This window comes from Sceloporus occidentalis, unplaced genomic scaffold (assembly GCF_023333645.1).
Source record: "Sceloporus occidentalis isolate IW3139 unplaced genomic scaffold, rSceOcc1.0.p SCAF_9, whole genome shotgun sequence".
Lineage (NCBI taxonomy): Eukaryota > Metazoa > Chordata > Lepidosauria > Squamata > Phrynosomatidae > Sceloporus > Sceloporus occidentalis.
Window position 1 is genome coordinate 9,735,825 of NW_028316989.1, and position 14,667 is coordinate 9,750,491.

Genomic DNA, 14,667 nt, shown 5'->3' on the forward strand with positions numbered 1-14,667 from the left:
GGGGGTGGGGGGAGTCATTTAAAATATACATAAGACTGAAACAAAGAAACTTATTGAACAATATATGCTCAAAACTGTATCTTATTATTATTATGGAGTTGCCTATTCTTCAAATGGACAAAAGCTTGTGTTTTCTACTTCTAAACAAAATACAGTTGGCCTTCCATTTTCGCAGGGGATCCGTTCCGAACACCCTACGAAAATGGGGGCTTGCGCATATACAAGCCCCATAGGCTTGAATGGGGCATGTGCACATGCATGTGAGGGCGCGCCCCATTAAAAATAGCAGAGGTCTTCCCTCTGCAGATTTTGAAGATCGTGGATCTGTTATCCGCAAGTTAGGAAGGGTGACTGTAATACTTTATATCATGGGTATAAAATATATTTAACTCCAATGCATACTGAGCTACAGTTATCCCAACCTCTCAGAGATGGCTATGCTGGGGTCTATAAGACCAGGGTTCAGTTGGTACATTGGTCCAGGGCTCAGAGAGCCAAGGAGGGGGCTGTGAATTTCCAATGGCATCCTCCCTCAAAAACAACAACCTCACAGCCCACTTCTATTGCATAATTTTACAAAGGCTAGCAAACATGTAGCTCTTTGCGTATTTCTTTGGCTTTTTACCAGGATGGGACCTGTCTATTTTTCCTATAAAAGAAATAATCCCCAAACTCACACAGTGGGTTTCTATGGCAGAATGAGGATTCGAACTCTATTCTCCAGAGTCACAGTCCCATGCACAAACCACTGCATCACACTGGCTCACATTTACGGGACTATTCTAGGATATATATCTTTTGATCTATGGTATGCATATAATGGTAAAACAATTTATGGAGAATTCAAAAGTAAATTTGATAGTTGCTATCAAATAATAATTTATTCTTAATTTTTTAAAAAATGTAATAATAACAAGGAAACGATGTATTACTTTTGATCTAAGTTAAAATCTTTTTAATACAAAAGAAACTGTCTTGCTTTTGATGTTCCCTGGGCTTCTGTTTGATGTTTATTTGCTTGTTTAGCTTTAAAAAAAAACTTCAATCAATACATAAACAAAATTATTCTTCAAAAGAAGAATAAAAACCATATTCTTAATTCCAAGGCATCTTTTTTTAAAAAAGAAAGAACCTCAAGTCTGTGGGCCGAAATAACTGTATAAATATTTTATCATCTAAAGGTGACAGAAAATATTATAGTTTTACAGCTTTCCCCTGCATAGATATGGATTTTTCTATTTGCAGCCATTTATTTTGGTTTTCATACTTCTCAGCATTTTGTCATGAAGTTCTCAAAACAAATTATTTGTTTGGAAAACTTCACTGCAAAATTCTAAAATAGAAGGGTTTATATATTGAATCACACAGTTCATCTCAAAATGCCCACCAAATGAAATTCCCCCCCCCCCAGCCGAAATGGAAAGATCTCTATCATATTTCTCACAATCCCCCAAACTCATTCACCCAGGTGTCAGGAATACACACCAGATTGTCATTTTCATCTGCCGTCAAGTCATGGACCATGATGGTTTCATTATCAACTGAAGAAATTCAGCAGCAGCAGCTGCAAACTAGAGTGGAGGCTGGTAGAGAAACATGGATCTTGGAAGAATAGGGGCAGAATCAAAACAGGGATAGGTTTGAAGTATCTATCCCACTTTTCCTTTACCTGCCATGTCCAGCCCCCAACACCACAATCAACCTCCTTGTTCTGGTTCCTCATAGTTGTTCCTCATAGGGCATGGTTTCCAGACCCTTCACCATTTTAGTCGCCCTCCTTTGGACATGCTCCAGTTTCTCCACATCCTTTTTAAATTGTGGTGCCCAGAACTGGACACAATATTCCAGGTGGGGCCTGACCAAAGCAGAAAATAGTGGCACTATTACTTCTCTTGATCTAGACACTATACTTTTATTGATGCAGCCTAAAATTGCATTGGCCTTTTTAGCTGCCGCATTGCACTGCTGACTCATGTTCAACTTGTGGTCTACTTAGACTCCTAGATCCACTTCACACATGTAAGTCTCCTTAAGCCAGGTGTCCCCCATCCTATATCTGTGCATTTTATTTTTTGCCCTAACTGCCATACCTTACATTTCTCCAGGTTGAATTTCATTTTGTTAGCTTTGGCCCAGATTTCTAGTCTATTCAGGTCATTTTGAATCTTGATCCTGTCCTCTGGGGTATTAGCTACTCCTCCTAATTTGGTGTCATCTGCAAATTTGATAAGTATACCCCAATTTTGTCCACCAAGTCATTGATAAAGATGTTGAATAGCCCTGGGCCCAGGACAGAGTCCTGTGGGACCCCACTGGTCACTTCCCTCCAGGATGAAAAGGAGCCATTGTTGAGCACCCTTTGGCTTCGGCCAGTCAACCAATTACAAATCCATGTAACAGTTGCCTTGTCTAGCCCACATTTTACAAGCTTGTTTGCAAGAATATCATGGGGAACTTTATCAAAGGCCTTACTGAAATCAAAATATACCATATCCACAGCATTTCCTTCATCTTCCAAGCTGGTAATTTTATCAAAGAAAGATATAAGATTTGTCTACCATGACTTCTTTCTCTGAAATCTATGTTGACTTTTTGTGATTATGGAATTGCTTTCTAGATGTTCACAGACTCTCTTTTTAATGATCTGCTTTAGAATCTTTCCTGGTATTGATGTCAGACTAACTGGATGATAATTGTTTGGATCTTCTTTTTCCCCCAATGTTTGCCCTCCTCCAGTCTGCTGGGATCTCTCCTGTTCTCCAGGAGTTCTCAAAATTATTGCCAATGGCTCCGATATTACTTTTGCCAGTTCTTTTAATACCTTTGGATGTAGTTCATCTGGTCCTGGAGATTTATATTCATTGAGATTAACCAGGTATTCCTGTATTATCTCTTTACTTATTCTGTGCTGAAATTCCTCTATTCTGTACTCTGCTCCATTATCCTCAGGCTGTGCACCCTCTTCCTTTTCTGAGAACACTGAGGCAAAGAAGGTGTTGAGTAATTCTGCCAAATAAATGGTATAAACAATTCTAACAGTGGTTCTCAAACTCTTTATCTTGGTGACCCCCTTTATATCTACACCTGGATGTCACCCCCTCCCCTCATGGAATATATGAATAAAAATATTTTTGTTTCTTTAGCGTGCACATTTTCATTTGCACTTTCATAAATATTCATATTTTAACATTTTATAAGGAAATGGCATTGTTCAAATTAGAACTGATTTATTTAAATACATTCAATATTTAACTTCACACACGTCTAAATTTTGCACATAGAAAAGTTTGGGAAGAGGAGGAGGAGGTGGGATCAGGGCCTCCAAATCTTGAGCCCCTCTTGAGCAACTTTCCCTCAACTCAATGGGGGTCCTGCCCCACAATTTGAGAACCATGGAGTTACATGGGGTGATTAATTAGAAAGATGCCCATTTGTAGTGTCTGTTTGTTGTAATACAGGTATGATTGTTTTCCTGAAAGTAATTGGCATTCAACTGTGGCTGGGGCAATATTTTATCTCCATTGATTCTTCCTTCTCTACTTTTGCACTCATTTCTTGTTGCAGAATCCTGATCACATACAGGAGCTGCTCAAAGGGTAACCATGCAGTGCTCCAAAGCCATAAGACCATCCTGCCTCCAATATAACTAGGAAGGCAAAAACCTAGACGTGGTCACAACTCTTTAAAGATGCAAATTGAGAATCAGCCATCATAACAAGAGAATTCTGTTAATTCTCTTATGAGTATGCAGATTTCAGTGCTGACTTTTGCTAGGCTTATTTGTTTTATTTAGCAATAAATTTAATACAGGCTCCGCGAAGCATAGAGACAGATGGACTATAAACTTTGAATTTTTAGTAGCTTTACTTACTAGGTTAGTGTAATTTTTTTTTATCCCTGCTTAAATTATATCTATAAGCGTTGATATTGATTGAATTCTGGCTCTTTTAAAAGGAGCCTCTGGTGTGACTGTAGGTCTTGGCAGGGATTCGTTTTATTATCTGCAAAGATTCATTTGATTTGTCTATTCCTCTTTCTCTCTCCCTCACCCATGAACAGGACTGTATCATTGCTCATTCGTTCAGATGGGTCACACGAAGCAGCCTTTGTCATTACTCCGTTCTTGTTTCTACCATAGGTTTATGGGTGTTTTGGAATAATGGTGTCTCCATGCCACTGCCCTATGCTTACATGACCTATAGATGCATAAATACAATGTACACTTACTATGGTGGCTAGTATTGATAGGAGCAGATGTCCTCTTTTGCAGAACATATCTTACATTTCAATCTTCTGTCCAGGAGGAATTCCAAAGTGTCCTCCATTTTGAGCATGACTAAGGCATGGGACAGACTGCCTGAAAAGGGTGACTTGCCAGCAGCCTAATTTTCTCCAGAGGAACGCTGCAGCTGCTTAACCGCACAGCTTCTCTCCGAAGGAAAAAGAACCTGGAAAAACCAGGTTCTTTTTGTGCCACAGGGCTGACCTACTGAGTGCGCCAGTTATGTAAGCGAAGTGCAGTGAAGTGCAGATGCAGAGCAGCACTTAGGTAACGATGGTGGCGCCCATGTACAAGGGATGCCATCACTGTTATGGTGCCGCACTGTGCTAGGGTTAGGGACTGTGCAGTTGCCACGTGGTCACTAATCCAAAAATCAGCACCAGCACAGCGCATTTGTGCGGTCTGTACCGTGCCTAAGAATCCCATTGAGTAACAACACATTTGCTGTTCCCCCTTCGAGAAATTTGTCTACTTGGCAAACTGTCCTCACTGCAAATGGGAGGATAGGATGGATCCTTGTAAAGTTATGTTTTCTTAGGAACAGCAGCAGACAAGACTTGCCCACAGAGCTCAAGACGTATTTGTTTCTTGGGGGAGAAAAGGACAGCAAACAGCAGCTAGGCAACGGACTGCTTGAGGACACAATGCAAATGTTGAAAGTGTTTTTCCCTTAATTTCAGCACAACGGACAAATGAAAGGAATATTTAAATGTCGATTCCATCAAGGGTTTGTTGCTAGCAAAGTACAACTTTAAGCATTTGTCTTGCTTAGAGTACCATAGGTATATTGCAAACAAACAAGGCATTTCAATGAAGATAGGGTCATCAGGAAAATATGGTTGACTACATATTAAAGTACAGTATATGTAATATAGCTGCAAATAAAGCATATGAAATGAATTCATATTTATATTAGGGTTGTTAGCTTTTATTTTGCTTATTTTGCAATGCCCTACATTTTCTTGAATGTCCTACATTTTACAGTGCCTTATGGAATCTGGTACCATGTGTGCTGGTGCATATGTGTGTGTCTTTTTAAATCTGATTTTATTTTTTGATTATTTAAACTTGTTTAAAGTTTTGTAATTTGTGGGTTGTTAAAAAAATGTGGTAAGCCCCTGGATCTGGAGAAAAGGCAGGATAGAAATAAGTATAATCATCATCAGCAGCAGCATCAATTTCTTTATATAAATTATAAACCAAAAGATTAAGTATTATTAGATAAAATGGTAATTTGTCATTGTGATTTTTAAAGGTATATATCTGTGGATTTTGCTTTCATATGACAGCTTGTTCTGACTTCTTGCTTAATCTCCTGATATCATCAGGATGGACAAAGGTGTTTTAGCATCAATATATTAATTTAGGCCACAATGTTTAAACATAGTGTCCAATTTTATATTGGCTCCATGTTTACCGGTGGCTGAAACTGAGCCAATACTATGGATTCTGCAACATTATAACATTATGAATTAGCTTGAAATGAAGTTCCTTCACAAGTGTGTAGCTATTTCAGATCAAAAACCTCTTCCTAGGAGTTCATCCTAAAAATTTCCTTGCTTTTGCAGTAGGACTGGCTGGGCTCCACCTGTCTCCTTTCTCTTTATCCAGATCCAATTCATAAGCTTTATTATCAAACGGACTTACAAAATACTTTCCAATAAGTGGGCATTAGCTAATGCCGAACTGCAACAGAATTACTATGGATTAACATATTACATGCCTATTAAAATCTAATGAGTATGCCATGATTAATGTCATTATGAGAAATACTAAAGGAACTAATGATGATTACCCACTTTCCGGCTAAGTGTTTGAGTTTTATTATTAGTGACTGGATGGCTTCCCTTGGAACCCAGTCTGGATGCTGCCATCTGACAACATTTGCCATGTGTTTGGGACATAGAATTTGCTCCATTGCTTGGAAAACAGATCTTCTTTATTGCATTCCATAGAACCAAGTTGGGGAGGGGGGGCATTTGCAAACCAGCTGTGTTGAAATAAACTGAGCTTTGCCAGGAAAGAGCATGGATAGAGCAATTTCTTAAACGGATATAAAAATATAGGCAAATGAAAGCCCTTGAACTGAGAAATGTATAGTACCTAGATTGTAATCAGACGCAATTATTTACAATGTCTTTTGGACCTTAGTTAGCTAAGAATGATTGCCCAGGGCTCACACAGACTTTCAAATGTCCAGGTAGGCATTCCCCTGAACATAGATGTAACTCACTTTGAGACTATGCAGACTATGGTTTTGTTTTGTTTTTAACATGCAGGGGGTATTCATGCTGAATAGAAATTGTGGACGCCACTGTTATTTAACTTTCGTGTTGCAGGCAAGCCCATACAGCTACAGTAGAATCGGTTAGAGTAGAAAGCCATTCCTTCCCAGCTCAAGCTGTATTACATTATTTAGTGCAGAGAGACTACTGCAAACCAACACCAAAAGTGCTGTGATCTTTCTCTTATTCATCCAATGGGCGCATGGGCAGAAATTGGTGCAATTTTTACCTCAAGATCATTGTGCCCTCTGGTTAGTAATGTGCATTTTCCACCCTATTTCTTCTTTTGTCCTTATGGCCACAATTTCAATGGGCCTGGAGTTCTAGGATGAATCATTGTTCTTCCCTTTTGCTAACAAGCCTCACTTAGCTGCAAGGATTAAATCAGATGAGGATCAAATGGGTACACTGAAAAGTTGTACAGAAATGACCAAAAGAAGGGGAAAAAATGGCATTTGGCTGTTATGAATGGAGAGGGACCCTTTTGGGGGGCAGACCAGATGTCTTACAAATGGATATGGCCTTGCTGAAGGCCCTGAATTTGAATAAATCCTTTTTAGACCACATTTCCCAGAATCCCCCAGCCAACATGACCATCAATGGTCATAATAAATGGGGTCTATGTTGCTTGTGAAGAGAGAGTAATTTTAGAGACTTATCCACCTTTTCCCCGAAGGACCTAAAAGCAGAAGTGGAGGCAAAGTTACTGTCCTATGTAGAAGAAATAATAATGAACTTAGGGAATAGATCCTACTTTAGTGATGAGAATTTGAATCCACGTTACAAAAGAACTGTCTCTTTTTGGTATCTCGACATTTATATCTTCAGTCTTCAAAACCACAAAATAAAATGAGAATTGAGCGCGGTTACTAAACAGAAAAGAATGTCATGACTCTGGCCATTTGCCCAGAATATTTTCATCAGAGTATTTTGTGCAGAGAGAACATGGCAGACTTGAAAACATGATGGAATGGAGAAAACATAGACATGCATATCTAAATCTCATATACCCTTCCTCCCCATGTCCCAATTTGCCCCCAAATACAAAATGCTATTAAAATGGGGCTTGTGCCAAGGGTACCAATGTGGTAAACTCATAGACATGTCTCTCACAGATTCCAGCTATCTGAAATTATTATTTAATTATTTAATTATTTTTTCCAGAACAAAGATATTTCTGATTACAATGACTTTCAACGACTGTTACAAGTACTCTTGTGTATGTGTGTCTTCAACATACGGTGACCCCTTGCATTTCATAGAGTTTTCTTAGGCAGGGAAAACTACTACTCCTAGAAACAAACTTTGGGCCAGGATCAGACCATATCCATCGGATCCCAGCCCAGGACTAATGCCCTGAGTTGTCTAAACTGGATGGTAAAAGGCTGGAGGGAGCATGGGCCTTTTGATGATGATGATGATGATGATGATGATGATGATGATGATGATGATGATGATGATTGTATTTCTTTCCCGACTCTCCTCAAGGTTCATGATGAGGTACATCACATTAAAATACAAAACATAATTAAAAACCATAAACCCACAGTTAAAATACAACACTATAAAATCATTAAAATACCCTTGTACATATACAATTAAAAAGTTTTGATTTAAAATTAACTGGGTAGGCCTGCTGAAGATGCATGACTTTAATGCTGTTTTAAATTTCTTTGTGGTTTTTTTTTAATGTTTTATCCAGTTGTGTGTTTGAGATGAAGGATTATGGTGTTGGTGTGAGGAGGGAGGATCTGTGTCATGTACACCAAGCTAAAAAAATATATGTTTGGTGACTTTGTAGAAGGCATGGTGCAATCATCAAAGTGTATTGGAATGGGGGGGGGGGGGCGGGGGGAGGCCAGTGACCCTAAAGCAATTTCACTTCTTCACAAATTATGGAGTCAAATTTCCCACATCTGGGGAAATCGCAGGCATCATCAATGGATGAGTCTCACCCTGGGAAAACCACCTTCATGATCATGGTATCTCCCCTGCCAGGTAAGTATTTCAAATATTTTGAATGAAGCTCAAATTAGTCTAGTCTGATGCAGAACCATTATCCCCTTTCTCTTTGCACATGGGCAATACAAACTGCACATTCATTTCAAGAGATTTTGTAACTGGATTCATCAAAAACATGGCAGATTTCCAAAATGGTCACCAGCAGAGAACCTTTTAGAGACCGAGTGCACAAACTACAACCCAAAACCCACTTATTTATCGCAAAGTGCTGTGTCCCTCTGGATTTCTAGTGACAAACTGTAGTGAACTCTGTGTTGGGACGATGGTGCATGTGCCCACAGAGAGGGCTCTGAGTGCCACCTATGGCACGTGTGCCATAGGTTCGCCATCACTGGTTTAGATCATGGCCAAACCATAGTATTCCACTCAGATCCACAATTTATGGATGTGGCAAGTCTCATTTGAGAGTTGTGGAGTTGTATGGTTTTCTCTCATTATAAATGATAGTATCGCTCAGTAGCCAAATAATAGGCCAAGTTATATTTGCTATACACCTTACTACCACAGAGAATTATTGAATATGAAATATAAAGATGCTTCTAGTTTACATTTCTATCCATTAGCTTGATCCATATTTTAAACTGTGGCGATTTAAGTACATCACACATTCTTGCTACATAATTTGAGAGACTTTTGTCTGACGTGGCTCTGGCATTTGGATAGTTCTAGAAGACTGTTCACTTTAAACTTTTAAAATGACTTCATATCTCATTTTATTATTTCTGAACCTTGCAGGATTTTGTTCTATTTGAAGTTTTACATCCTCATTTCCTGTCAGTTCTATTAAAATTGATTTCCGCCATCAGCAAAGAAAGATAATACAAAATGGGTTCCTGCAAGGAGAGAGGAAAAATAGTTATCCCCATAGGAGCCATTATAACCCTTTATATTATTTGAACTTTCTTTTACTTGTTGTTCTCCTCAGAAAAGGAAAACTTATCCTTTGGCTGAATATAAAGCAAACATGTTTCTCAAGGAAACTGATGAGAAATGCTCGTGTTTAGTGGTTTCTGTCCCAGGAAAATGCCTTTTTAAACCCCCAATTTCCCCCATGTGATAAGGTCCCAGGGTTGGTGTCACCAGGTGTGATAATCCATAGTGTCACACACACCCCATTGACCTCCTCCCATACCACACCATACACAACCCTCAATAATGTTTTGTACCAATGTTATTCATAAATCATAATTCCCATACATTACTGAATGACAATAGTTGTGACATAAACAACCAGCAAAATTAAAATCATGCCTCTAAATTACAATATCATATGCACAGCCTAAATGTAGTACATAGTTTCATGTGTTTAAAGTGACAATTTGGTAAGATGTGATTTTTAATGAAATTTTTAAAAGAGTTAAAAATTTTAAAAGATTTTTAACAACTATAATTTTTAAAAACTTTTTAAAATTTAAAATTTAATTTAAAAAAAAACCTGGGGCTTCTCCGTTCTCCTTCTACTCAGCCTTTCCCCACTCACACCATCTCTTCCACATTTTAGAGGCATGCAAGCAAATGCCACAGCCCATTTCTGCCCAAAGGGAGATGTTTGGGGAGCAATGGTGGACCCCAGTGAGGTCCTTTTCCTGTAGCCCCTCATGTCCTTTTCATGGCGATTAGATTGTATATTGAGTGTTGCCAAAGTGTGGGCCATTGTTTTATTTTCCATATTTGTTTTCAGATTGTTGTAAGAATTTGAATTACAATAGAATTTGAAATTTTGGGGTGAAACAGACGGGGGAAAGGGGAAGGCTTAGAGCTGCCCTTTTTAGGCTGAATTGCCTCAATATAGCCAGATTCCACCCCAAAAAGGAGCAGATTAGAGCCGCTCCTTTTGGAGGAAGAAAAAAGCCACCTCTTCCTCCGAAGAGCCAGCTTTTCACTTGGAAGAGCCAGCCCTGGGGCAAATGCTATGCCCTCAAGCAGGAGAAAAGCCAGCTGACGTATTACTGCCTATATGGCTTCTGGCTTGGCACACTCCAAACCAGCCAAAATGGGCCATCTGTTTCAGCCCTTTATCTCTATAGACTGAAACAGCTGTATTGATACATTCCTGGTAATTTATTGTTTCCAAGTGCTTTAACAGCAGCTTCCATTTCGCTTTTTAAAACCGTGGATTCCTCAATGGGATTTTCCCATTTTGAAAAGGTTTCAGAGAAGCCCAGGTTGGATACAGGTTGCCTACCGCACAGGCATGGAGCAATGTGGTAAGATCTGTCGCTTGTGGTTACAACCCGTGTGTAACTCAGTGCAGATTTCATGTGCAATACTCTCCTTAGTTTGAGGGAGAGAATTGATCAGTGTGTGGTTGATTGATTGGTTTAGATATTGCTTTTGCCCCAGTGGCATTTTGTATGTGCAAAATGCAACCTCAACCATCTGGAATATACTTTTCCTTCTATAAAAGGGGTCCTCTTCTATTTTCTAGGCCATACAATAAAATATTCACAGATGTACCTTGCCACTCCTGCTTCCCATACCTTTGCTGAACATATTTCACCTGAACAATGATAAAGAGGCCTTGGCTCTCCTAAGGTCAGAGACAGCAGGTGTTATGTTTTTTGAACCACAACTCTGAATCCCTCAGCCAGTCTAAGGGATTTGGGGAGTTATCCAAAGTTATCGTTTCCAAGTTCTGTGTCAGCTATCACTTCAGTGACAATGAGTTGATCAGGGACGTAGCCAAGGGGAGGGGATCTTGGGGTCCGGACCCCCCCCCCCCTTCCATAAGAAAAAAGAATGGTGTGTGCTGCTGCGCCGCCACACCCAAGCCCCATTATAATGGTGGCACTTAGTCTGGACCCCCCCTTCCTAAAATCCTAGCTACGTCCCTGAGTTGATGGTTCTCCCTTGCCATAACCTTTCTCACAGGGCCATTGCAAGGATAAAATGTAGACTTATCCTGAGCTCCTTAGAGGAAAGATAAAGAGAAATGAGTACGCTAAACAAGAAAACAATAGAAGATTTGTGGTGTCTCTTGAGGCAAATCATGGAAGATGAGGAAAATTGCAGAAGAAAACAATGTGGGGAAATAGCTTTAGAGTTTAGAATTCATGCCAGATTAAATGCTCCGTTTGGAGAAAGGGGCATCCAGGTTTTTGCTCCAGTTCAGAGACAGATGCCACCCACAGAAGAACGCCTTTAGCTCTGTTTTTCAAAGAAGCCCCTGCCATCTAGTGGTTACCTTACCCCAACAAAGGCTTTGCCTGCCTTTACAAGAGAATAATTTAACGCCACTTCCCACTTAAGCACCCTATCTACAGGCCGTGAAATTAGTTCCAGCAAGCAGCTAATAAAAATATTTAGCAATTCACTAGTCTTTAAATCGGCAGCATAATATTTCTTTATTTGCATCAGTGCTTGTTTCTTCTCATTCTAATATTTGATGATCAAGCCAGAACGGATCGGCTAAAACTGTAAAACTCCCAAGTTATATTATTGTAAAGAAAAGGGGGGGGGGGTGCAGGGGAGAGAAAGAACAGAAATCATTCTCACAGATATCATGCACTTCTTTCCCACACTGTAAGCGAACCATGGGAAGCATATCATATATTGTTCAAGCCCAGTTCCTATAAGCTTTAGCCAGCACTGAAAAGATCAGCAAGAAGAGAAGCTGGAGCCTCATAACATCCAGAAGGCAAAGCTATCCCAGATAAGCAGGCTCATAAGATCCAACATTTCCCATTTTCCAATAATGGTCAGTATTTACTCATTGTCCTGAGTTGTTTACCCCTCATTCTGGTGTAGGCTAAGGCTGGGAGACTCACATTCAAATCTCTTGTCAGCCATGAAACTCATCCGTGATGATGGACCTACCCCAAACTAATCTACCTTGAAGGTCTGTTGTGAGGTTAAAAAGTGGATGTGGGAACAGCAAGACAAAAGAACCATGGATGCTACCTTGAGCTTCTTGGGGGAAAGGGCTATATATAAATTTAACAAAACACAAAACAAAATGTTAAAAGACTTTTTAAAGTGTGTCCATGTGTCCATTCTCTTCTGGAACAGGCAATCCAAACAGAAGCAGAACCACTGTAAAACACCATCAGTATGTATCTCAGTCTATCCAAAATAACACTGATCAATGGTATCAAAAACTAACCCTAAGCATGTGCAGCTGATACAACATGCCCTACAACTTTTCACTGATGAAAACTGGGACAAATGCAATGCCAGAATGTAGTCAAGATGACAAAGGTTATTAATGAGGGAGTGCAAATGTAAAGTTTTCCATATTCAGCGAATGACAATATTTTTGTTGAAAATAATATTTAATTTCAACCTAAGGATTCAAGGGAAGCTGTTGACAAGAGGAGAGCAATATCCTCCAAGCAGATATGGATGGCTTTTTATAGATGAAAAATGGGAATCGTGAGGCCAAGCTATATCATAGTGTGGTCAGGATGATCATAGTTATTAAATAGGAAGAACACCCAAGCAGCAGTTTGCTTTTGTTTGAGCCTACTGCTATCTGTTCTCCTCTCCCTCATACTGAGTTAGTTGAGTGCAAACTACTTTTACACTTTGAACTCGGTTGGCAACTAAGAAACCAAGGGGAAAAGTAGGAGGAGAGAGAAACTGGGACATATAACAAGAAGGTGAAAAAGTGGGATAACAGAGGATTAATCAGGATTGTCCCTAGGGACAGTTGGCAGGCATGACATAACTACATATAGGGCTAAGCCTGTGACCTCCATTCTGAGGACAGATGTGGAAGGGGTCTCTAACCAAATTAAAAGGGAATCCTCCTCTCTCCCAAGGTGGCTTTCTCTTTTGTAAAGCATTTGCAAGGGGTTGCACAAGGAAGAGACAGGAAATCTGCTTTCATCACCCTAGTTGCACTCCCTGACATCTGAATCCCAAACATTCCTTTTCTTTGAATTATTGTATTATTTTGCCTTCAAGTGGTTTGACAACTTATGGTGACCTTAAGTTGGCCCTGTGAACCTATCACAGGGTTTTCTTGGTAAGTTGCTTCAGAGAGGGGTCTGTCATTGCCATCCTCTGAGACTGATGAGAGTGTGTGACTTGGTCAAGTGACCCAGTGGGTCTTCATGGCCAAGCGGGGATTCAAACCCTGCTCTCTAGAGTCACAGTCCAATGTTCAAACCATTACACCACTTATAACCTGCAATCATTTATTATTGAGGATTAGATTGAAATATGCTGGCATTTTTAATGCCACCCTTTTGCCTCTGACCTCATCCACCACTGGAATGCAGACCCAGAGACCACCCCGGGTGAAAAGTGTTTCCTTCCCTTGCAACGATATAAATAACACTAAAAGCCACACTGTAAGAAAAGGGATTGCACACATGCTGGTGCAATACATGTCCAGTATGTGATACATGACCCGGTGTCTGCCTATGATACAGATATCATCTTTTTATAATATTGAGGACACGGAGTTTCTTCTCACTAGCCTTGCCATAAGAAAAAGTGAAGTTTCCTGCCCCTGTATAATAAATGGTTAATGCACTGTCTTTCTTCAAGATCTTCTGATAGCTGGCAAGAACAGAGAAATCAAGTGTTGGAGGAACAGCAGAGAACTTTTGCTCGATTTTGAACTATCACAATGAATTTCTCCACCCTCCAACATGCCCCAGTATTAAAATTGCTTTTATCAAACACAATGAAGGCTGGGAGAAGGCTTGCCAGTTTGATTTCCGGCCCTTCTGCCTCATTTTGTCAGCCCCACATCATGGGGGGTAACACTCCATGACTATAGAAAATGATTTATTAAATGAAAAAAGTCACAAGAATGGGGCTTTCCAGCATCACACAATGGCATCTCCGCCCCCCGCCCCTTGCCATCTTGCTGTTGGGCATCAAAAGCAGTTCCCCTGAATGCAAGCGCCTGAGATGGTAACAATGCAATTTGCTATTTTTGTCCAACTCACTTTCTTTCCAGACAATTCCTGTTAATTAAAGCATCCATTGCAGAGTATTAAACCAGCTCTTAGATCACCTTGCCCTGATTGTGATTATATGTTTGCTTGCCTCGGCAATGTGGGAAAGAACAAAATGGAGACAGGTGCATATTCAGTATTCTCCTTATTCTGCTATATCATTCTAAGA

General features: G+C 39.9%; 1 pseudogene; it reads right to left on the reverse strand.

Moving 5' to 3' along the window:
* Positions 1–8,425: 8,425 nt before the first annotated feature.
* LOC149306855 (U1 spliceosomal RNA) lies at positions 8,426–8,573 on the reverse strand (annotated as a pseudogene).
* Positions 8,574–14,667: the final 6,094 nt, after the last annotated feature.